This window comes from Spermophilus citellus, assembly GCF_964194105.1.
Source record: "Spermophilus citellus genome assembly, chromosome: 8".
Taxonomy (NCBI): Eukaryota; Metazoa; Chordata; class Mammalia; order Rodentia; family Sciuridae; genus Spermophilus; species Spermophilus citellus.
The window spans coordinates 125124078-125147544 of NC_138189.1; positions in this window are offsets into that span (position 1 = coordinate 125124078).

Genomic DNA, 23467 nt, shown 5'->3' on the forward strand with positions numbered 1-23467 from the left:
GTGTTTTACTCTAAATAACACTAAAATGGTTCTTTGGTATCCAAGTATAGAGAGAATATGTGGAAACAGCCAGGATTGGAAGTAAAAGGAGATGTGTAGCTTGTCCATTGAGATGCTTTCCCTAGGACTTGGACTTTGGTTGAAGAAGTAAGACTTGACTCTTACATAAAGTTTGGAGGTTAAAATAAACACAGTGTCTATGGTGTGAGAATGTCAGGCTGCTTCAGACTCTAGGAACTAACTGCTGCCAAGGTGCCTTTGTGCTGTCCTGTTTCCTTGGCCAGGACCTCACCTTCCCATTAGCTGTATGTTCCCTCATTCTTCAAAAATTCTCTCTCTAGTTCAAGGTCACCAGGGTCAGTTTTTATTATTTACAACTAGGCATCTTATGTAGCACTTGTGAAATGACTTCATCTTATTTCTAGGTCTAGAGACATATTTGTTTTCACAGGTAGATTTAGTACTTGGGATACCAGGGAACTGGGTCATATTTAAAGATAAAGATGTCTTTGGTTGCACATGCCTGTAATTCCAACAGCTCGGAAGCCTGAGACAGGAGGATCTTGAGTTCAAAGCCAGCCTCAGCAAAAGTGAGGTGCTACGCAATTCAGTGAGACCCTGTCTCTAAATACAAAATAGGGTTAAGTATGACTTAGTAATCAAGTGCTCCTGACTTCAATTCCTGGTACAATGCCCCTGACTTCAATGTGGTGATCTGGCATGATCAAGTTCAATAGTCTATGGAAGATCAGATGTTACATTGTAGCCAATCAGGGAATAGTAACTAACAATTTAAAGGAAGCTGTATATATATAGACAAGTTTGAGCAATTCTAAAATATTAAGAATCTTCACAGTTGGTATTGGATAAGATATACACATATGGGATAAAGGAAACAAATGTCATGGAGAAAAAAATTAAAAATAAAATTAAAAAGGCACCCTGTGTAAGTCAGAGTATATTGGTAGGGATAGAGTAGCTCAGAGTGGAGAAGGAAACTGTTATTGCATGGGGTATTCTGAATGGTTCAATAGTAAGCTTCTACATGATTCATCCATAAGTGCTAAGGAGATTAGGCTTCATTGTCCCCAATGGCATTGACCACTGAATATATCTTAGGATTTACAAAGTCCTTAGTATTTTTTTCTTCTTTTCCAATCCAACAACTTTTGGTTCAGACAACTGACGATGATGAAGACCACCATTATCAAAAGGTACTTTTGGAAACATTAGTTGTTAGGAATGTGGGGTGTGGATGTATAGGGAGGGGCAGAAAGGAAAGCTCTTTGCTTAATGAAATTTGAGAGATGCTGGATTCAACAAACGTAAAGCATTTGTTTAGCACAGTAAATTTCCAAGTCATTAAAAACTTAACAGCATTTATCAATCATTTTTAATCATATTACACTATTACCCACAATTCCCTACCCCCACCACTGTGGACACCATCCAAATTCTTTATGGGACTATAGCGTCCCACTGACCCCAATGTGGAAAATGCTGACACACAGGCCAGCTTCCAGTGCTGTGTCCAACAGATCTACAATCCCACAACCTCCTAGTCCCCATTACAGAGCACTTTTGAAACATGTCCTGGTTACTGCTCTTCTGTCAAATGACCTTAGCAAACCAAGAACAAGACTGAAATAATTCACCCCCTGATAGTATCTTATTCCACTTCTTTTTGCAGGATTAGATTGCTTTACTTCTTCAAACCCCAGCTGCTCTCTAATTTCTATTCAAAGTGTCACATATAATTTTATTATTTTGTTTTCTCCTGATTTAGGAAATGAATTCAAGTCGTAAATTCTTATATGTGCCTCTAAGGACTATAAAAAAGGTTTTCAACCCATTCAAATTTCCCCTGAAAAATTTACAATTTAAAAGTTTTTTCTGTGGACATTTCCTGACATTCTTACATTCTTTTACTTATTGGTAATTTATGAAGGAAACAAGTACATTTTTGTAGATCATTTGATATTTTCTCTGTTGTGATTTTTTTTTCCCCGGTTTGGATCTCCCCATGAATGGGAATATTTGCTCAAGTACACTGGAGGGAGGAGAAAAGGAAATTCACTAATAGGAATGCAGTCAAACTTAGGTTGAAATTCCTAATTGCTTTCTCACCTAAAAAGGAAATGATATCTAATGATTGGCCTCTCATCAAGTTATCTGGCAAAATGACTGAGTTAACCACAGTTAGGGTATTGTTAACATTACAATTTGTTTGGAATGAAGCTGTGGGAAAAAGGAGTTTCTACAAAAGGAGTAAAGCCAAGTTAAACAGAGAAGGAAAAAAAAATACTGTTATTCTCTTTACTCCAAGTCTGGGTTAAAGGGTTGATTATGTGGGAAGATGCCAAAGGGTCAGATATACAAAACCCATGGAATCTGGCTTCATGACAAATACCTAAATATAACTTATGGTTTCAAGTACATTTTCCTATTTTGTTCCATTAATGTGGGAATTCTGGCATAGATAGTTATCAAAACCCAAAAGGAAGTAGTTTATTCTTACAAATGGCTTAGATATTTATAAAGTAAATAAAAATTAATATTATAATATATCCTTCCATAGATGTTTGTATGGTTTTATGGATGTCATACTTTTCAGCTTAAATGAACTCATTCTTATGTATTATCAGGAAATTGATTTAATATGAAATCACTTGGTAATGTAAGTTATTGAAACCAAACTGTAGGAACAATTGCTCCAGCTGAAATCAAGGGTCGGCTCAGTAATATTACCTCTGTTGTTAATGATTACTTACACTATAAAGCAACTCTTCTAAGGTCAACTATGTGCTGTTTTGCATTATTTTAACACAACTTTGGGTCCAATAGCTACACTGCTCTCTGTTGCTCTATATTTATCAATATAAATATGATAGTTTTGTTGGTCTAGAAGATCCCTCATATGTACTGATTATCTTTCTGTAAAAAAGATAGTGTTTCTTTTCCAAGACTCATAATACTGTTATTTCCATTTAAGATTTATATTCTTTTGGTTATAAGTTTTAGACTTGAAAGAAATCCCATAAACCCACTTGAAACACAAATCAAGTTTTTATTTTCCATTTCTTCTTCCCAACCCAATGTCATATGACTTCCCTTCTAGATCATTTGATATTTTCTCTGTTGTGATTTTTTTTTTCCGGTTTGGATCTCCCCATGAATGGGAATTTCTGCTCAAGTACACTGGAGGGAGGAGAAAAGGAATTAATTGTTTTGAATTAATTGTTCTTTGACTGAGAGCTAATAGGTTTCTCCAGAGTCCACTCACCTTTACTTGTCTACTTGAGGAAGTTCAGAATGTTTTCATAAAAGATTGGAATTTCTTTTCCTTGCTAAGCAAGGACTGCTCTTATTAGTCCTCTGACAGTAAGCAAACAGATGCCAGTGAGTATAGAGTTAAATTCAGATTCTAGGTCTATAATTTAATGCAAATGATCAGTCCATACATATTGCTTTACTCAAAAAGAAAACAACAACAGCAACATCAACTTTTTTCAATATGTATTATTTAGTTGCCACTCTGGAAAATGGCCTGTATTTTATAATATGTGTTGGCTTCAGTGAAATAATGGAGTTTCAGGATTGACTTATTAACTCTGATATAAATAAAGATGTTTCTTAGATAAAACTAATAACTTCAGCCAGAAGAAATGAAAGACAATTTTATTGGTATAGAGAGTATTAAGAAGCACTGAACTCTATAATTATCTATATCAGTTCCTCCATTATCATATAGAAAATTGGAGAAGTTGGAACTATTTTCTTTCTACAAGCAGATTGCTGAAACTTCAGGTAGCTCTGAGACTCAGAAAAGAATATGAAACACAATTGTTTTGTGTTTCAGTTTTGTATAATTTATTCATATACACTTCATACACAAGATGTGAAGACAATACACAATTTAACACAGAATTATGTACTCAACTTTTTATATTCTCTGACACATCTTTAATTTTTAAACCCAATTGAGATAATGGACCTAGACAAAATATCACCCTCTCTAAATACAAGTTCTTTGGAATGTCTGTGTATCCAGAATGGGATCCTTATTGAGTGATATATGCTCATTGGAGCAGTCCAAGTAAAAACTAAAGGAAAATAAAAGGGAAGGTGGAAGTGAAAAAGAGAGATGAGATGGAGAATAAAGGAGTAGAAAAAGAAAATTAAAGCTAAGGAGATATGATAACAAACAGGACAGGAAAAAATGATGTTACAGCTTGGACCTGCAATGTTCTCTGAAGGCCAATATGTTGAAGGCTTGGTTCCCAGCTTGGTGCTGTTGGGACATGGTGAAACCTTGAAGAGATGGGGCCCAGTGGAGGGAATAGGTGAATGGTACCAGTACCCACAGGGAATTATGGGACTCCAGTCTCTTCCTCTCACTCTCATTGTCAGTAGACATTGTATTGCTGAATCTCCTATTGAGGACTGAAACCATACTCCTTCCCATCAGGGAAGGTGGGAAAGGTCAGAACTTGCTATAGTTTAAATATTTGTCTCTTCCAGAATTCATATTGTGCTTTAATATCCATTGTAACAGTGTTAAGAGGTTAGACTTTTAAGAGGTAAATGGGACCTGAGGGCTCTGCCTCTTGGGTGGGATTCATCCATTATAAAAGGGCAAGTTCATCCCCATTTGTCTTTCTCCCACCCCATGTCCTCATTGCGTGAAGCATTCCATCATGTGACAATGCAGAAATAAAAGCTCTTGCCAGATGCTTGTATCTTAATTTTGAGTTTCCTAGTCTGAAGAATTGTGAGGAAATGAGTTACCCATTGTTAGGTACTCTGCTCTAGCAGCACAATATGGGCTAAGACAGAACACATCTGTCACTTCATTGAATGCATGAATGTCCATGATAAAACTTGTTTCCTGGGTTATCAGAGAGTTTTCTCTCCTGGGTGTTGTGAGTCTGACTGCTACCAACAAATATGTATCTAAACTGAGCAATTTGTATTTACAAGATGGTAGCTCAGCTGCCAGGTCCCTTGCTCAACTTAGAGAGATTGATATCTCTCTAAGTTGATATCTCCCTGTGACTAAGGAGAAGGATGTGCTAGGATCTGAATCCACTGATTTTGCTTAATATTTAAAGGTATTATGACCTGAAAGAAAGTAGATAAAGTCATTGTAAATTAAGAGTGAATGCAGCTAGGTTTTTTGTTTATTTGTTTGTTTTTTGTTTTTGTTATTGTTGTTTCTGTTTTTTTTTTTTTTTTTACTGTAGCTTGGGCAACAGTCACAATTACCTTCAATATTTTATCAATAAACAATTTAAAAGTTATTAGTATCCATGGCTTCTTCCTAATGTGGCATGCTACAGGTATTGCAATGTTCACTTAAGTTCTTTCAAGATTTGGTAAAGCATTCTAATTAGATTCCAGATCATTAATATCAACAAGTTTTTTTCATCTTCTATGAAGGACTTGATCTTGATCATTCTTAGCTAAAATATAAGCCAAATATTTTCAAACTCTTTTGCAAAACTTAATAGGTATTTTTTATCTAGGACCAATATCATTAGCAAAACAGATTCACTATGCTAAGCATTAAAAAAAGCTTTATTACACTTATTAATTCTTATTAGGAAAAAAAGGAATGAAATTAAATTTTAGTCTTTTTATTCATTAACATATATTAATAAAGTAACTTGTTTAAAAATTAAATAATATGCACATTTAAAAAAAGTAAAACAGAAACTGGTGTATCATAATAGCTGTTGAAATTGTTCTGTGCTAGTGTTCAAACTTCAGAAAGATATTCTAACCCACCTAAGCATAGATATCTAGCTAGATTTCATGGACAATTTATATAACAATGAATCTTACCTGTATCTCTCAAACTACATGATATTTACTTATCCAAATTTACAGATACCTTCCAGAAATAACTTTCCTTCAAATAATTTGACTGACAACTTCAAATTTTCCTCACTGTCCTTTGAAGCAATCCACATCTGTATAAATATATTTTTATCATTAGCAATCTTTCCTGTATATAGTATATACTTACACAGAGAAAAATGAAATGAAATGTCCCTATGTTTCTCAACTGATCATGTTAGCATTTTCCACCTTGAAACTGTACTGTTAATTTTGAGTACAGACCATACAAATAGGCGTTTTGTGTTACTTTTATGGCACTTATTCAAGTTCAATTGCAAAATGGAATTTCTAAAAGTCTTAAGATTAGACTGTTTGTAGACTCACAGTGATTTTAAACCACAAGAATTGTCATTCTTATTTAGCAATGAAGTAATTGATAACTAAAGAAGTTAAATTTCTGGCAAGCACATTTACTCAATGATTATATATTAGATCTTCAGATTTTACATGAAGTTACTAAGAATTCAGATGGACTGTTCACCAAGAATATATGCCCGACTATATATTAGGAAGTTTGTAAATCTAAAATTAAAATTAAAACAGTATTATACTTAATATCATAAATCACTTATCTTCCTTATTGATACAAAAAGCGGAAACTATGTTCAGGACATCTCTTACTAGAACTCTCATCTCCAAGAATGAATCTTACAATACCAACGTCATTATATTCAAATGGCCAGTGGTGGACACAGAGACAGAGGATGAGAAACAAGTGGAGGGGCAGGACTTGTCCCACTAAGATATTATCTTCTTTCCTGTCAGAAGCACTACTGCATATTTTAGTTTATCATGTATAGAGTTGTGTTCCAAGTACAAATTAATAAGAGGACAGAACGAGAGCGTGCACTGAAAAATCTTGCTAAAATGCCAGAATCACAAAGAAACAGTGAACCTATTAGAAAACTCGTGTCTTTCAGTTGATTCATTACTGATTTATAGAAACACATTTGATTTATGGGTGTTAATTTTATTTCCTGCTACTTGCTGAATTTATTTATGAGTTCTAGAAGTTTTCCAGTAGAGCTTTTTGGGTCTTCTAAATACAGAATCATGTCTTTGACAAATAAGGATAGTTTGAGCATTTGTTTTCCTATTCGTATCCTCTCAATTTCTTTTTTCTGTCTAATTGCTGTGCCTAGAGTTTCCAGGATGATGTTGAATAGAAGTGGTAAAAGAGGGCTTCCCTTATTGTTCCAATCTTTGGAGAGAATGCTTTTAATTTTTCTCCATTAAGAATGATGTTGGCTTCAGGATTAACATATATAGCTTTTACAATGATGAAGTGTGATTCTAATATCCCTAGTTTTTCTAGTGTTTTGAACATGAATGGATGCTGTATTTTGTCAAGTGATTTTTCTATATCTATTGAGATAATTATGTGATTCTTGTCTTTAAGTCTATTGGTGTGATGAATTATGTTTATTGATTTGAACTCAAAGAGAAATTAGAAAATCTATGCCATTCACAATAGCCTCAAAGAAAATCAAATATTTGGGAAATAATTTAACAAAAGAGGTGAAAGACCTCTACAATGAAAACTACAGAACAGTAAAGAAAGACACTGAAGAAGACCTTAGAAGATGGAAAGATTTCCCATGTTCTCAGATAGGCAGAACTAATGTTATCAAAATGGCCATACTACCAAAAGTGCTATACAAATTTAATCAAAATCTTATTAAAATTCCAATGACATTATCCATAGAACTAGAAAAGGAAGTCATGAAATTTATTGGAAAAATAAGTGGTTCAGAGCAGCCAAAGCAATCCTCAGCAAGAAAAGTGAAGACGAGTCACCACAATACCAGGCCTTAAGTTATACTACAGAGTTATATTAACAAAAACAATACGGTATTGGCACCAAAACATACATGAAGACCGATGGTACAAAATAGAAGACACAGAGACAAACCCACATAAATACACTTCTCTCGTACTAGACAAAAGTGCCATAAACATACATTAGGGAAAAAAAGATATTCTTTTCAACAGAATAAGTTGGGAAAACTGGAAATTCATATGTAGCAAAATGAAATTAGAGCCTTGTATCTCACCATGCAAAAAAAGTCCATTCTAAGTGTATCAAAGACCTAGGCATTAGATCAGAGACCCTGTACCTACTAGAAGAAAATGTAGGTCGTATTCTCCATCATGTTGGCTTAGGAATAGAATTCCTCAACAAGATTCTTAAAGTGAAAGAGGTAAAATAAAAAATTAATAAATGGGACAGAATCAAACCAAAAAGCTTCTTCACAGAAAAGGAAACAATCAAGAATGTGAAGAAACAGCCTACAGAATGGGAGAAAGTCTTTGCCACCTGCACCTCAGATATAACATTAATCTCCAGAACTAAAAAACTTAAAACCAAAAATTCCCCCAAATAATCCAATCAATAAATAGGCAAAGGAACTGAACAGACATTTCACAGAAGAAGAAACATAATGGTCAACAAAGATATTTAAAAATGTTCAGCATCTCTAGCCATTGGAGAAGTGCAAGTTTAAACTACACTGAGATTTCATCTCACATCCCAGTGGCAATTATCAACAATACAAGTAACAATAAATGTTGGCAAGGATATCAGGGGAAAAGGCACACTCATACATTGCTGGTGGAACAGCAAATTGGTACAACCACTCTGGAAAGCAGTATAGAGATTCCACAGAAAACATAGAATGGAAACCACAATTTGACTCAGTTATAACACTTCTCAGTCTATACTCAAAGGACTTAAAATCAGCATACTATAGTGATGCAGCAACATCTATGATTATAGCAACTCAATTTACACTAGCTAAGTTATAGAACCAACCTAGGTATCCTTCAACAGATGAATGGATAATGATTGTGGTGCATATACACAATGGATTATAACTCAGCCATAAAGAAGAAGAAAATTATGGTATTTGCTGGTAAATGGATGGAAATGAAGATGATCATGCTAAGTGAAATAAGCCAATCCCCAAAGACCAAAGTCTGAATATTCTATTATGTGGATACTAACGCACAATAGGTGGGGGAAGGGATGAAAATTCACTGGATTAAACAAAGGGAAATGAAGGGAAGGGAGGGAGGATGGATTAGGAAAGACAATAGAATGAATTGGACGTAACTTTCCTATGTTCTTATAATTCATATAATACACAACAAGTGTAATGCCACATCATGTACAACCACAAAAATGGGGAGTTCTACTCCATATGTGTATGATTTCTCAAAATACATTCTACTGTCCCATGTAACTAAAATGAACAAAAATCTTTTTAAGAAAATTAAGGTCATATTTTTCCTAATACTTGGGGTCAAACATTTCCACATGTAAATGATTTCCATTCCCAATATCCATTTATCCTGTCTATTGGTATGAAGACATTGGAAAAAGGAATCTAGTTTTATTATTATTTTTGTTGCACTGCAAACTGAACTCGGGAATTGTATCACAAAGTTACATCCCTACAGAATGGGAGAAAGTCTTTGCCACCTACACCTTTTTCTTTCATTTTTTTGAGATAGGATCTCAATAAGTTGCTCAGGACCCCGCTAAGCTGCTGAGGCGGGTCTCAAATTTGTAATTCTCCTGCTTTGGCCTCCTAAATTGCTCGGATTACATGTGTGCACCACCATGCCCAGGTACTTTTAAAAAGAAGGAGACAAATTGGGATCCAGGATAGGAAGACCCCGTATGGAATCATCCCTTTAACTGATTGTCTTTTATGGTTGTACCCAGGATACCTCTGCTTCCACTCATAGATGTGTCTCTACTCTACATAGAGTAGAATTTGTTGAATATTTTTTTTTATTAGTGCATTATAGTTATATATAATATTGGATTCATTTTGACATAATCATACAAACATGGAATGTAATTTACTGATCCCTCAAAAGCACACATTTCTGAGATGGCAATCTTAAGAGTCTCTCTTCACAAAAATAATTAATTAATGGATGGGATAATTCCACAACTGGAGAAATTGTGGGTCAGAGATGGAAAGTAATCACCTTGAATGCCTCAGCATCTGAATTTCTTATTAAATCATTGAACATTTTCCCAACTCTAAGAGTGCATACCATGCTCAAACTGATTGAATAAGTTTCTTAATAAGAGGACAGAATGTACGAGATTTTTAAGATGTCAAGTGTTTATACTTAATACATTTTTAAATCACCAAGTAGATTGCTTCTTAATGTTTTAGGTTCTGAATTTTCATTCAAAAATCAGACTATGTTGTATCACTTATTTTGTACATTTGCATTAAAATTTATAATGTAGTTTCTCTGTTGTACCTTAGACTCTTATTTGGGAAATAAAACATTGCAAGTGCTAGGATATAGTGGTAAATTAGGGTGAAGAGAATGGTCTCCTGGAGCTTACATAATAAGGGAAATTAACAAAACTTTCTAGGCTGAAAACTGAGAGTTCTGATGTCTAAGGGAAGGGGGTAAAACGATTTGCTAAAAAAAAAAATGAATTCACCTTTCTTTTGCCTCTTTGTTTCTATTTGGGCCCTCAATGGATTAGATGATACTCATCCATATCAGAGAGGGTGAATCTTTACTCAGTCTACTGATTAAAATGCCAGTCTCTTCCAAACTAACCATATAGATAAATCCAGAAACAATGCTTTACAGACTATCTGGGAATCCCTTAGCTCAGTCACTTGGACACATAAAGTTAATGGTCATAGCTGAAAAATACCTGTGTGGTAGCCAGAGATTCAGTTGTATGAAATTGATACCATTAAAGGTTTAACATTTATGGAAATGACAAGTGAATGACTGAAAAAAGTAAAAAAGACAAACAATAGAAGAGAGGAGGTGAGTAATAGAGAAACTGTGATATTAGACAAATCACTAAGAATGAAACGGAGTTCACCAATAATTGGAACATAAGCCGAAGAAACTGTCACTGAACGAATGTTTGGTTGTTATATAAAACCCCCCCAAAATGTTAACTTACTAAAGTAAATTATGATTACCACTGGCACCTGGCATTTTTCCCTGGGATGTTCACTGAAGTGGTAGTCAGTTGTTGGCTGGAATCTTTTCAGGACTGTTTGCTTTGGTGCATTCTCATGACCTTACCATGTGACTAGGGCTTCCTAAACAGGTGACTTTTAACTGTTCACCTTTCTTACATGATGGCTGACTCATAAGAGGAAGGAAACAGAAGTTTCCAATTAGGTAATGTAAGGGGAAGCTAATGCGATAGTGACACTTTCAACATATTCAGAATGATCAAAAGACCAACAAATTTTAAGACAGTAGAGAAATAGACTGTTACTGGATTGGACAATGTCAAGGTCATATGGCAAAAACAATGCATCTTTGAAAAATACTGTTATAGACAGGAAATAAATTCAATGATTACAGGATAGTGGCCCAAACTTGCTGGGCATGGTAAGAGTAATAATCTAAAGATTGAAAAATGGAAGCTATAGCAAATATGGCCAAGTGATTCTCAATATATTTTTCCTCACTTTTCATAATAGGATTGTGAATCTATTAATTGAGACATTGTGTCTTAGTATGATTTCATTTACCAGCATCACTTGAAATAATAGATAAATGATTATGTAATTAATTGTGACTAATGGGACATTAACAAAAGGTATCCAATAGGTCATCAAGGTAACTTCTTTTAAACTGACAAGAACATCTTATGTTTGCTACTGTTAGCTCTGGCTCATTCTCTTGGAATCTTTCTCTCTCTCTCTCTCTCTCTCTCTCTCTCTCTCTCTCTCTCTCACACACACATCTCTGGAACATAGGTATGGTAGTTTTCTTGCTGCATAACAAATTGTCATAGACTTTGTAGCTTAGTATGTATTCATTATCTTACAGTTTGTGGATCCAGAGTTTGAGACTCAGACACAGCTTTAGAGTCTCACCAGTTTTTAGTCTTCAGTCTAGCTGTTGACTAGGACCAAAGTCTCACTATAGGCTTACAGAAGAAATCTCTTCTAAGACCCCTCAGGTTGTTGGCAGAGTTCATTTCCTTGCAACTGCGGGTCTTTGGGTTGAGTTTCTTACTAGGTAATTACTTTCAGCTCCTAAGAGCTGCCCATAGGTTTTGCCATGGGACTTCTCCAGTACGGCTTCTGACATCAAGGTAGCCTGCATCTTCAAGATGGGTAAAGAGAATACTCAAGAGTCAGCCCACTAGCCAGACAAAGTGTTCTATAATGTATTGTAACCATGGGCCTGGCATCCCATCACATTTTTCATGTTCTATTGATAAGAAGCAAGACAGAGGTCTTGCCCACAATCCTGGGGAAGAAGTTGTATAAGGGGAGAATATCAGAACCCACAGAATGTAATGATTCCCTGTAGCAGTTCTGTCTGCTACAATGTGTGTGATGATTACATTTCCCTTAACTATTTTGGGATGTTGAAGATGGCAGTTACTTGATAAGGAAGGCAAAACTTAGCCCCTGAGGACTTCATTGAGGTGCTGAGCCAACCTTGGAATTCCTACCTCTGGTCTTATTACATGGGAAAATAAATCTCTACTATGCATAACCCCCTGTTGTTGTTATTGTTGTTGTTTTATCTCTACTGTTAGCTAGTGAACAAAATTATTTCCTGGTGTAAGGACTATTTTCCCTTTTTATCACTTTTTGAACCATACATTAGGCAATAATTGTATACATCATTTTCTGTTTTTCTACAAAAATCATAAAAGGCAGTTATACTTTCCCTTACTGATGATCACATCAATTATAACAACTTCCATTATTAACTAAAAACTGAAAAGTCCTCAAATAATAACCCCACTATCTCTAATCCAGATCTCTAGATTTCTTATCTTTGATATAATAAGATTCTGTGTATTCAAATTTACTTTTTTTTTTTTTTGCATTTGCCCAAATTGGAAATTTGGGGATGTCTCCTCAAGATGATTGAACACAGTTCCTCCAAGGTTTACCTGAGCAGTGCTCTGTTATGTTACTGAAAACCAAGGAAAAAATACATAGTGTTTTAGTACAATAAATGGCAATAGTTATGCTTGAAGAGAAACATAGATCTCATCTATAGAACCCATGCGGACCATTGAAAGAGATTAACCTTTGCACTGGAATAACTTTGCTATTCCTAGATGTTCTGGCAAGAGTAAAACAAACAGAAAAGAAAAAATAAATAAAAGCAATCTGTGACTACAAGAGTAAGCCAAGCACATTCCAGGATTTGAAAAACTACTTTCCCAATCAGGCAGCACAAATGGGAGGGAAAGAGAACAGTTACAACTCAGAGTACCTCTGGATCAAGATTATCCAAAGGAATTATCTGCAATGATGAAATGCTCTGTGTTTGCTCTGCCCAGTATGATAGCTACTAGTGACATGTAGCTACCGAGTACTTAAAATGTGGCTAGTATGACTGGGTGCACTGAACTTGTTATTGCTAATGTTAATGTAATTTAGATTTAAATATTCTTGTGTGGATAGGGATAACATATTGGGAAATATAGACTTGGAGACTCTGAAGTTTCCTTTGACCTCTTAGGGAGTTGAAGTGTTGTTTGCTGCTGGAGAAAGGGCATGAACAAAAGGCCATGCAAATCCTACCCTAATGGGCAAAGAAATGAAAAGATTATGGCATTTGATGAAAGTTAGAAGGCGGGAGCCTTGAGAAAAGAATTCCACACTGGATATGTCCATGCAATGCTTAGTTGGCAAATGGAGTTTGGAAAGAAAATTAGTATGTTTTTGAGCTCCTATGTGTGTATTGTTTTATTATTCTAATGTCAGTTAAATAATCAAAATGAAAAATAATAACAAAGAGAGTATGTGGTCCCTTCATGGAAAAACTTTTTAAATTGACTTTTTTTTTAAATTGTAAAAATAGTGACATGTTATTATAAAAGTCTTGGAAAACATAGAACATTCTAAAGAAGGAATATGTTCATCACCAAGGGTTAACTTCTATTAAACTTTTGGTATAGAAAATAATCATCTAATTTTTTTTCTGTTTTTGTCTTTTTGTATTTATGTGTGTGTATGCATTGGGTATACATGCATGCATAAGTATAGAGAGATATATAGATGTGTGTAACACATTTTACACACAAATATATTTAATAGAGGTGATCTAACACTGCTTTGTTTCTTAAACAATAGATCATGAACATGTTCATAAGGCTTCTCATTTATCTGCAATGTGATTTCAAATGGAAACAATATGATGCAGTGTTTAGTCATTTGGTCTTTGGAGCTAAATTACCTGGGTGCAGTTCCCCATGTGTGACTTACCTACTGTATGGCCTTGAATAAGTTTCTTAATCTCTTTGCATCTGGATTTTCTCACTTCAAAATGTCACTTGTGATGAGTAAATAAGTTAGTACATGTACATTATGACATCTGGCACATAGTTAAGGATATGTATTTATGAGCTATTTTTATTATCATTATTATTGGCTGACTACTATCTCATTATATGAATGTACCATAAGCTGAATAACATATCTCAAAATATTTCACCCCCAGAAGTCCCTCTTATTTTAATATTTACAAAGTATAACAGAATATTCTAGCGCCTCTCCGAGTATGATCATTACTTTAACCCATTGAAATAGTGGTTTATGTTATAAAAGATTAGAAAAAAATGTGAATAAAGTTAGTTTAATCCATTTGAAAGTAGATATTTCTTCAAAGTAAGGTATAAAATCAGGATAATTATTTTCTTGCATATATCTAGAATATATTCATTATGTTGGCAACTTTTACGCTATTGAAATTTCAGGATATCATATGAGAGAGAAAAATTGCCATGGATATGTTTGCACACGTGAGTGTCTATTGCACTGATTATTTATATTCAGGATTGATGATTTAAATAATGTCATAGAATTAATATGGCACTAAAAATAATGTGGTTGTATTCAAGTAAGAAAATAAGAAACATATGATGTGGCCGTATCCCTATAGTGCGCTCTTTTAAGGTCCTCAGGGAATAGTCCGAGAAGGGCGATAGCTGGGTCGAATGGTGGATCCATTCCCAGCTTTCCCAGGAATCTCCATACTGCTTTCCAAATTGGCCTCATCATTTTGCAGTCCCACCAGCAGTGTACAAGTGTACCCTTTTCCCCACATCCCCGCCAACACTTATTGTTGTTTGACTTCATAATGGCTGCCAATCCCCAAAGAGCAGTTTAATTGGGAAAAAACTCCACAGTGAATTGGTTTTGAGACTATATAGTTCAGTGGACACATGGATCATTTGTAAATAAGTGATCCCTTGGAAATAGTTGAAATACATGTTTCTGTTGGCCATGTGCTGACACTGATTTTCTTTTGCTGTAAATGGAAACATAGACGAAGGGAAACAGTGTGACAAGGTGCATGAGCAAACACACTGCCGGAGAGAAAAACAGTGCGTCTCCTCTGGTATATACATATACCTGTTCCTATGTGGGAGATTCCCAGAGAGCTAAGGGTCGGGTAGGATGTAGAAATCACATCAGTTAAGCTCCCGTTTGTAACATGTAAAGTTAGTCTAAGAAGTAGAAAATTTCTGACTCAGTAGACGAGTCCTTCTAAGTAGTCACCAAAGTGAAGAGCTCCTCTGGATAAATATAGTACAGAATAAGGGGGCCAATTACCATCAGGAAGTACATGTATCCCAAACCCTCTGTTTACATATCTCTTCTGTAGGCCTTTGCCAAATTCATAATTATATATTTCCATGCTTTACATTAAATAATTTAACAGTTTTGGCAATGAATCAAAGCCTAAGACATTTAGGAAAAGGTCCAAGTGTCTGTGGTTTGTTGTGTTCTAAGAATATAAAAGCTTTGACATGAGATCCTAGGGCTGTTGGGATGCAATTGGTTTACTTGAAGTGATAGTGGTCATCATGTTCTGTCTACTCACAAGATCTGGAAAGCACAGAATTTCTTAAGCCAAATCAGCTTTTAAACATGATAATTATGTTTTTCAAGTTTTTCCCTTTCAGAAAGATTTCTTGGTAAGCAAACAGCAACTGGATAATGAAATAAAGTTGTCTTTCTCCAAAAACTTTACTACCAAGACCTTTGAAAGGAATAAGATAGTTTTTCATTACTATAGCAAAATTATCTGAGAAAATCAACTTGAAAAAAGGAAAGATTTCTTTTGCTTCACAATTTCAGAGTTTTTAGTATGTGAATAGGTGGGCCCAGTGCTTTTGGTCGTCTAATGAGGCAACATATTATGGTGGTTAGTGGTGAGACAAACTGTTCATCTCCCAGTGGGTGAGAAGCAAAGGGGACCACATGTGTATAGTGGGGGGGAGTTCAAATATCCCCTTAAAGGGCATCCTCCAGTGACTTAACTTCCTCCTGCCAGGCCCTACCTCCTAAGGATTCTACTACTTCCCAATGAGGCTGCAAGTTGGTAATGAAGCCTTTAACACACAGGTCTCTGGGGGACACTGACTAAAACCATAGCAATAAAAAAATTACTAACAGTCATTGTACTGTCATGTATAACTAATTAAAACAAATTAAATTTTTTTTTTTTAAATTACTAACAACATAAATGACTGTGGCCTTTAATACATAAATGACACAGGAAACAGCACAAATCTGCAAAGCTCTGGCCAAGAGGGGAAGGCTTTCACTATAAGGAAAACAGATATAACATGTTGGACCTTTATGCGGCTCTATCCTGTTTGTGATGCCCTAAAGTTTTCCTTACTCTCTTTGTATTTTCTGCTTTCAGATCCTTTTCCCTCCCTCCCTCCCTTCTTTCTTTGTTCTCTCTAGGCTCCCTCCTTTCATTCTTCAAAAATTGTTTAGTGAGATCATGAGACAGTGTTTGATCTCACTTTAATTCATTCTGAAACCTGAGCCTGAAGTCATCACCACCCCAACCTCCTTCTCATTCCCCCCTGGTCCCTGCTACCAGCCACACTCCTTAAGGTCCAACAGGCACTGATGTGGTCCAATAATGTAGTTAATTTCTCTTGAGCTTAGACAGTTCCTTATTCCAATGATTTATGGAGCATAATATCCAACAATAATTTTTAGATTGAATGCATTAGTTTCCTAACTCAGTCCTTAATCCCATCATGATAACACATTTGGGTGTAAGCCTTATAAATAAAAAAAAAAAAACCCTAAGAATTCCCTGAAGAATCTAGCATAATTTAAGATGCAGTCTTAGCTTAATGGGAGGGAATATATCATGTCTCAGGATAGCATGTACAAATGTAGCATATGTAAAATAGCTACTGAGGCTATTGATGCTATTTTGCTTAATGAATCAATAAAATCAAATACACTAATTAAAGAATAGGGATGAGTTAGGGGTCATGGAAATGATGTTCTGACAATTTAAGGCTCCTAAATCCAAGAGCAGAACTGATGCTTTATAATTCATGATAACAGAAGAATCTTATCTGCAGGCCAGACTGAAATAAATAGCATATAATGAATTTTTCTTCCTTTTTTTTTTCAGTGTTTCAAAGCATGTACCTTATCTCAAGGGAAATATCTGCCGCTTGCTTGTAGTCCGTTTACTGATTAAAGGAAGGAAAGCCAGAGATACACACGCTCGAAACATGTGCGTCCAATTTGGCAACTCATTTTGCATTACATAGACTGTGTTCTGCCCTGGTGCCCTAGGGTTGCTGTTCTCTATGCAGTGACTTCCTTACTGGCAGGAAAATCAGCCTCATAGCCATGTTCTTCTCTCTTCATATTAAGAGATAAATTGCACTCTTAAAGATAAACAGCAGCAACTCTTAGTAGATGCTGAACTTATATTACTAATTTCCACATACTTACGTATAATCTTTTAAAGCATCAATAAGGCAAACAAAATTACATAAGGAGTAAAATGCAGGAATAGGTAAAGCTTATGATAGCACGCAAAACCCAACAAAACCAAAACAGGAAGGGTAGACTTGTGATCAGTGACTTGCTTGGGTTGTTAGTAACCAGGTAAATAGCAACAAGATGGTCAAGATTTATGGCTGCCTATGCACGATTTTCCCAAGGCACCCCTTTAGAACCTAGAAAACCAACTTATCAGAAGAATTTTTCCCCAAGCTCTTTTTTTTTTTCACACTTGTCCTCTATTGTGTTTCACCAAGCTGATCCATTCAGCAGCCATTTCTGTACCTTTCCTTTAAATTGACAGGTACATCCGACACACTGTTAACTCCCACTGCCTTGGTCGATTGTTAAATCTGACTTTGGTATCCTGGTTAAAGAGTTTATTCTGTAAACTCTCCACTAGGAGTTTTAGCCCAGGTGAGAAGGAAATTAAAGGCTCATTTTATAAGAATGGTAACTAATTTGGTGAAACCTAAAATAACAATACATATCATCTCCACAAATAAACTTATGCAAGACTACTTGGAGTTTGATAACCACAGTGCCTTGCTAAACAGCATAATTCAGGAGTGAATGCTATATAGAGCATCCTAAAATAAGCTAAACATTATCTGTACATGAAATTTATATGAATAAAAATAGGACATTCTATTTCTTATAACCGAAATAGTTTCATCGGAATGAATATTCTTTTTAATTGTGGTATGGCAAAACAAAAATAATATCCTCCATAACACAAATTCATCCTCCCCCAAATTTCCATAATGTATGTTGTTAAAGCAGCCCTTAAAAGTCAGTAAGGTTTTAAAATCCATTTTGAATCAGCAGAGATATCAATATAACAACAGGATTCCATTTTGGTTAGAATTTAATACTCTGAGAAAAAGCCAATTCATATAGTGTCATTTTCCAAAAATTGCAGATTAAATTTTTTATTTATCTTAAAATATGAATCTCCCTTAGAAATTTTAATTCAGTGGATCTGGTGGAAAGACAGAGATCTGGATTTTTAACAGGTGCCCCAGGTGATTGTTTTGCTCAAGATAACTGGGAAACAGATGTAAAAACTATACCTCTCCATTTAGAATATGCTGTTTCCCACATAGGTTGGAAAGCATGTCATTCATGCTACTTTCTTTTTCAATTACTGAGTAACAGAAGTTTTTATTCTTGTAAGATCCAAATGCTTGAAGGTTCTGCTGCCACCTCCATACCCTCCCTACCATGTAAGATCTACCTTTTGACACCTACCTGAGAGTAGGCAGTGGACTATTTACTATATGAGTGACATCTCCTAGAGGTTTGGAATGCTTAACTTATTTCTACCAATCCCTTATGGGGGAAAAAAAAGTGTGTAGGGAGGAATCCCTAAAACCAAGCTTTAGAAGATTTTTTCACCCCCAAAACAAAGATTGGTTCAACAAATAGATGATCAGCAAATGTTAATTAAATGTTTACCATGGACATTTCATTTAACAAAAAGGTTAGAATTTTGGATACTGAGTGTGTGTGTGTGTGTGTGCGTGCACGCGCGTGTGACTGTTCTCTATTAAATTTTGGATTTGCTCATTTTAGTGTAAGATTTAGTAATAGGCATAAGTCATAAACATTTGGTTATTTAACACAGAGAAATTTATGTGAACATAATTTGAATATTAGAAAACAAATAGGGAGAAATGAAGCTTTTAGAAACCTATGAGTTGGTATTAATATTTTTAAAAAGTTAAATATACAAAATAGGTGTATTTTAACTCTATTATTTTGTAATAGAAATAGGCATATAAATAATCAACTATTTGAAGAGAAAAAATAAAAACTGAGAGAATTATTGATTCTGAAATTAAGGATAATTTAGCTTCATATTCCTTTTTTATTGCATTTTAAAACTTTTAACAATTAATATGTGTTAAACATACAATAAAATTGTTAAAATATATTGAAAAAATAATTTTTAATATTTTTTTCACATTGCTTTCCCTGAAACATTATTTAGAATATGTTTTGTGACTTGATTTTGATTTCCTCCTTTAAAACAGACCTTGAAAATTTCATCATATATTTTTACATTGGCCTAAGCATTAAATTTATGCATCAAAATCAACTGCAGAAAGTTCCAATTGAAGGGTATATTTGATAAGATGACATTAATGATAGATTGTCAATTCTATATTTATAGATCTACAACTCTTTTGGAAATTTTTAGCTCCAGATTAAAACAATTCAGTCTTTTATTCAAAAAGAAAATGGGAGCAGTGTTCTGTAGAAATAGTTTAACAAAAGTATTAGGGGAAAGGTGATACATATAATAGTCTCATATATAAGTGATATTTGAAAAACTCCAAATTACTTATATTTCACGCAAAAATGTCCTTTTGTTGGCACAGTTGTTTGTACAGAAATTATGGTTGGATGTGATGCATTGGATTCTAGTGTAGACATTTCCACTAAATAAGTGGTGTGATTATAGATAAACATGGATTTTCTCAAAGGTGTACTCTGAACATAATTATGCTCCCCTTAAATAATCTATAGAGGTTATGTAAAGATGAAATTAAAATGGAGAGTACATTAAAATGTTAAAAGCACACTCTAAAATCCATACATAGTTTTAGTCACCTTGAACTAAGATGAACCAGATTTACTGTGGTCCGAGAAACAACTAACAAACTGAAAAAAAATTAAATAATGCTATATTTGGAGATTGACATCAGGCAGAATAGGAGAGTGATCTCTGAAAGAGAAGGAATAAGCCTGATATATTTATAAACTCTATATTTATAAAATCAATAAACTCTGTCCTAATTTATTAACTAGACCCAGACACTGGAAAGAAAATCAAGACAGCCTCCTAGTCTACTCGAGTTGGGGAGTTGTACTGAAAGTCTGTTTTATACATTCAAGAAGGAAAAACAAAAACAAAAACCTGTCAAAGAGATACCTGAAGGATTAAAAATAAATAAGCGAACAGAAACCATTGAAGTCAAACTTCTAGAGATGTAAAACCTGGGAAACAAAAATATACTGACTAGAATTCATAGATTAGACACTGCAGAATAAAATATTAGGGAATTGGGGACATAGTAAAAGAAAGTTTTAAAAATGAAACAGAGAAAAAGGATAGAATGAAGTGTACAGAGTATCAGTGAATGAGGGAAAACTCCAAGCTATCTCAAGTATATGTAATTAAAATCCTTAAAAGAGAGGGAGGGAGGATGAGGGAACAGGACAATTTCCAAATTTTATAAAAACTGTAGAGATATAGTCTAAGAAGTTAAAAATCCCAAGTACAAGAAATGTGAAGATAACTCTTTCAGGAAACATTGCAATCAATAAATTAAAAATCAGTGATTAAGAGAAAAACCTTATCAGACAGTGAAAAGAGGAAAAAATAGGTACAAAAAGACAAAAGTAAGAATAGCAAAAGACATTTTGTGGGAATCAGGTGCAGAAACAGTAGTGAGAGTCACCAAAGTGCTGAAAAGGAAAAACCTAAGCTGGCAAACTAGAATTCAACAGTTGGCAAAAATATCTTCAGAAAACGAATGCCAAAACCCAAGTTTTTTTAGATGTATAAGAGTTGAACAAATTTTTCACCATCAGAATTTCACTATAAGTGTTGAAAGAAATTTGTCAATCAAAACAATAACATCAGATGGAATCTTAATCCACATAAATTAATAAGAAACAGCAGAAACAGTACCAATGTGGGTAAAAAAATATTTCGTTAATATCTAAATCTCCTTAAAATACAATTGACTACCTACAGCAAAAATAGTAATTATTTGAGACTTTTGTATATAGAGATCAAATAAATGTATGATAATATTAGCCCAAAGTTAGTATGGGAAATGAAAATATTTTGCTGTGAAATTTTACTCTATGTAAAGTGTAATAGTATTTTTTTTTTCATTTTTTTATTGATTTTTAATACGACAGTGAAATGCATTATAATTCATATTACACATATAGAACACCATTTTTCATATCCCTGGTTGTATATAAAGTATGTTCATACCAATTTGTGTCTTCATTTGTGTCTTGTAATTTGTATAATGATGTTCATCACATTCCACATTCATTGCTAACTCCCTGCCCTCTCCCTTCTCCTCCCACCCCTCTGCCTTATCTAGAGTTCATCTATTCCTCCCATGCTCCCCCTCCCTGTCCCACTATGAGTTTGTTTTATTGGGACTGGCTAACTTCACTTAGCATTATCTTCTCCAACTCCACCCATTTACCTGTAAATGCCATGATTTTATTCTCTTTTAATGCTGAGTAATATTCCATTGTGCATATATGCCACTTTTTTATCCATTCATCTACTGAAGGGCATCTAGGTTGGCTCTACAGTTTAGCTATTGTGAATTGTGCTGCTCTGAACATTGATGTGGCTGTGTCCCTGTAGTATGCTGTTTTTAAGTCCGTTGGGTATAGACTGAGGAGTGGGATAGCTGGGTTAAATGGTGGTTCCATTCTCAGTTTTCCAAGGAATCTCCATATTGCTTTCCATATTGGCTGCACCAATTTGCAGTCCCACCAGCAATGTATGAGTGTATCTTTTTCCCCACATCCTCGCCAACTAAAGTGTAATATTATTATTTAAAGGTAGACTGAAAAGTAAGTGTGATGCAGTCCAGCAGATCAGGCAAATACTTTAGGCTTCCAGACCCTATGGTGTCTACTGCAAGTACTCAACTCTGCCATTGCAGCAAGAAAACAAAGACAATACATGCATAAATAAAAGTGTCTGTTTCTACAAAGACTTTATTTAGAAAACAGAGAGTGATCTGGTTTTATGACTGTTAATTATAGTTTGCTAACTCCTTAAAGAGCTCATTAAAAATAAAAAGGAATTAATAATTGAGAAGACAACAAAGGAGATAAAATGAAAAAGTAATAATAAAAATGTATGTTAATCCAAAGGAATAAAGAAAAGAAGAAAATGGGAACAAAAAACAGATGTGATAAAGGGAAGCCAGAGAGTAATATTTCAGATTTAAACTAAAACATATCAATAATCATATTAAATACAAATGTCCTAAAAAATTAAATTAAAAGGCAGAGATTTCAGATGACATAGAAAAGAACAATTCCACTAAATATAGTCTATAAGAACCTTCATTTTAATGTAAAAACAAAAGTAAAAGATGAAAGTATAAAAATATTTTCTGTAAAAGGTGAGCCTCAGGGTTATACACAATTACATATAAGAGGAAAGGAGGAGTAGGAGAAAAATTATATAAGTGGAAGAAACGATTTATAGTAGAGGGGATGGAGAGAGAGAAGGGGAGGGGAGGGGAGGGGAGGGGTGAGGGGATAGTGGAGAATGGGATAGACAGCAGAATACATCAGTCACTAGAAAGGCAATTTGTAAATCAATGGAAATGTAACTGATGTGACACAGCAATCTGTATACGGGGTAAAAATGGGAGTTCATAACCCACTTGAATCAATCTGTGAAATATGGTATATTAAGAACTATGTAATGTTTTGAACAACCAACAATAAAATAAAAAAAATACTAATCAGAAGAAAGCTGGAGCGGTGATACATGAGCAAAGATTTCAGAGAATGAAATTTTCCAGGAACAAACTTGTTTAATTCATAATCATAAATATCAACTCATGAGTCTTAACAACTTCAAATGCTTTTCCATCTAACATCAGAGCTTCAAAATATGTAAAGAAAACTGATAGAATTGACTAGAGAAACGAAGAAACCTACAATTTTCATCGATAAATTTAAGACCC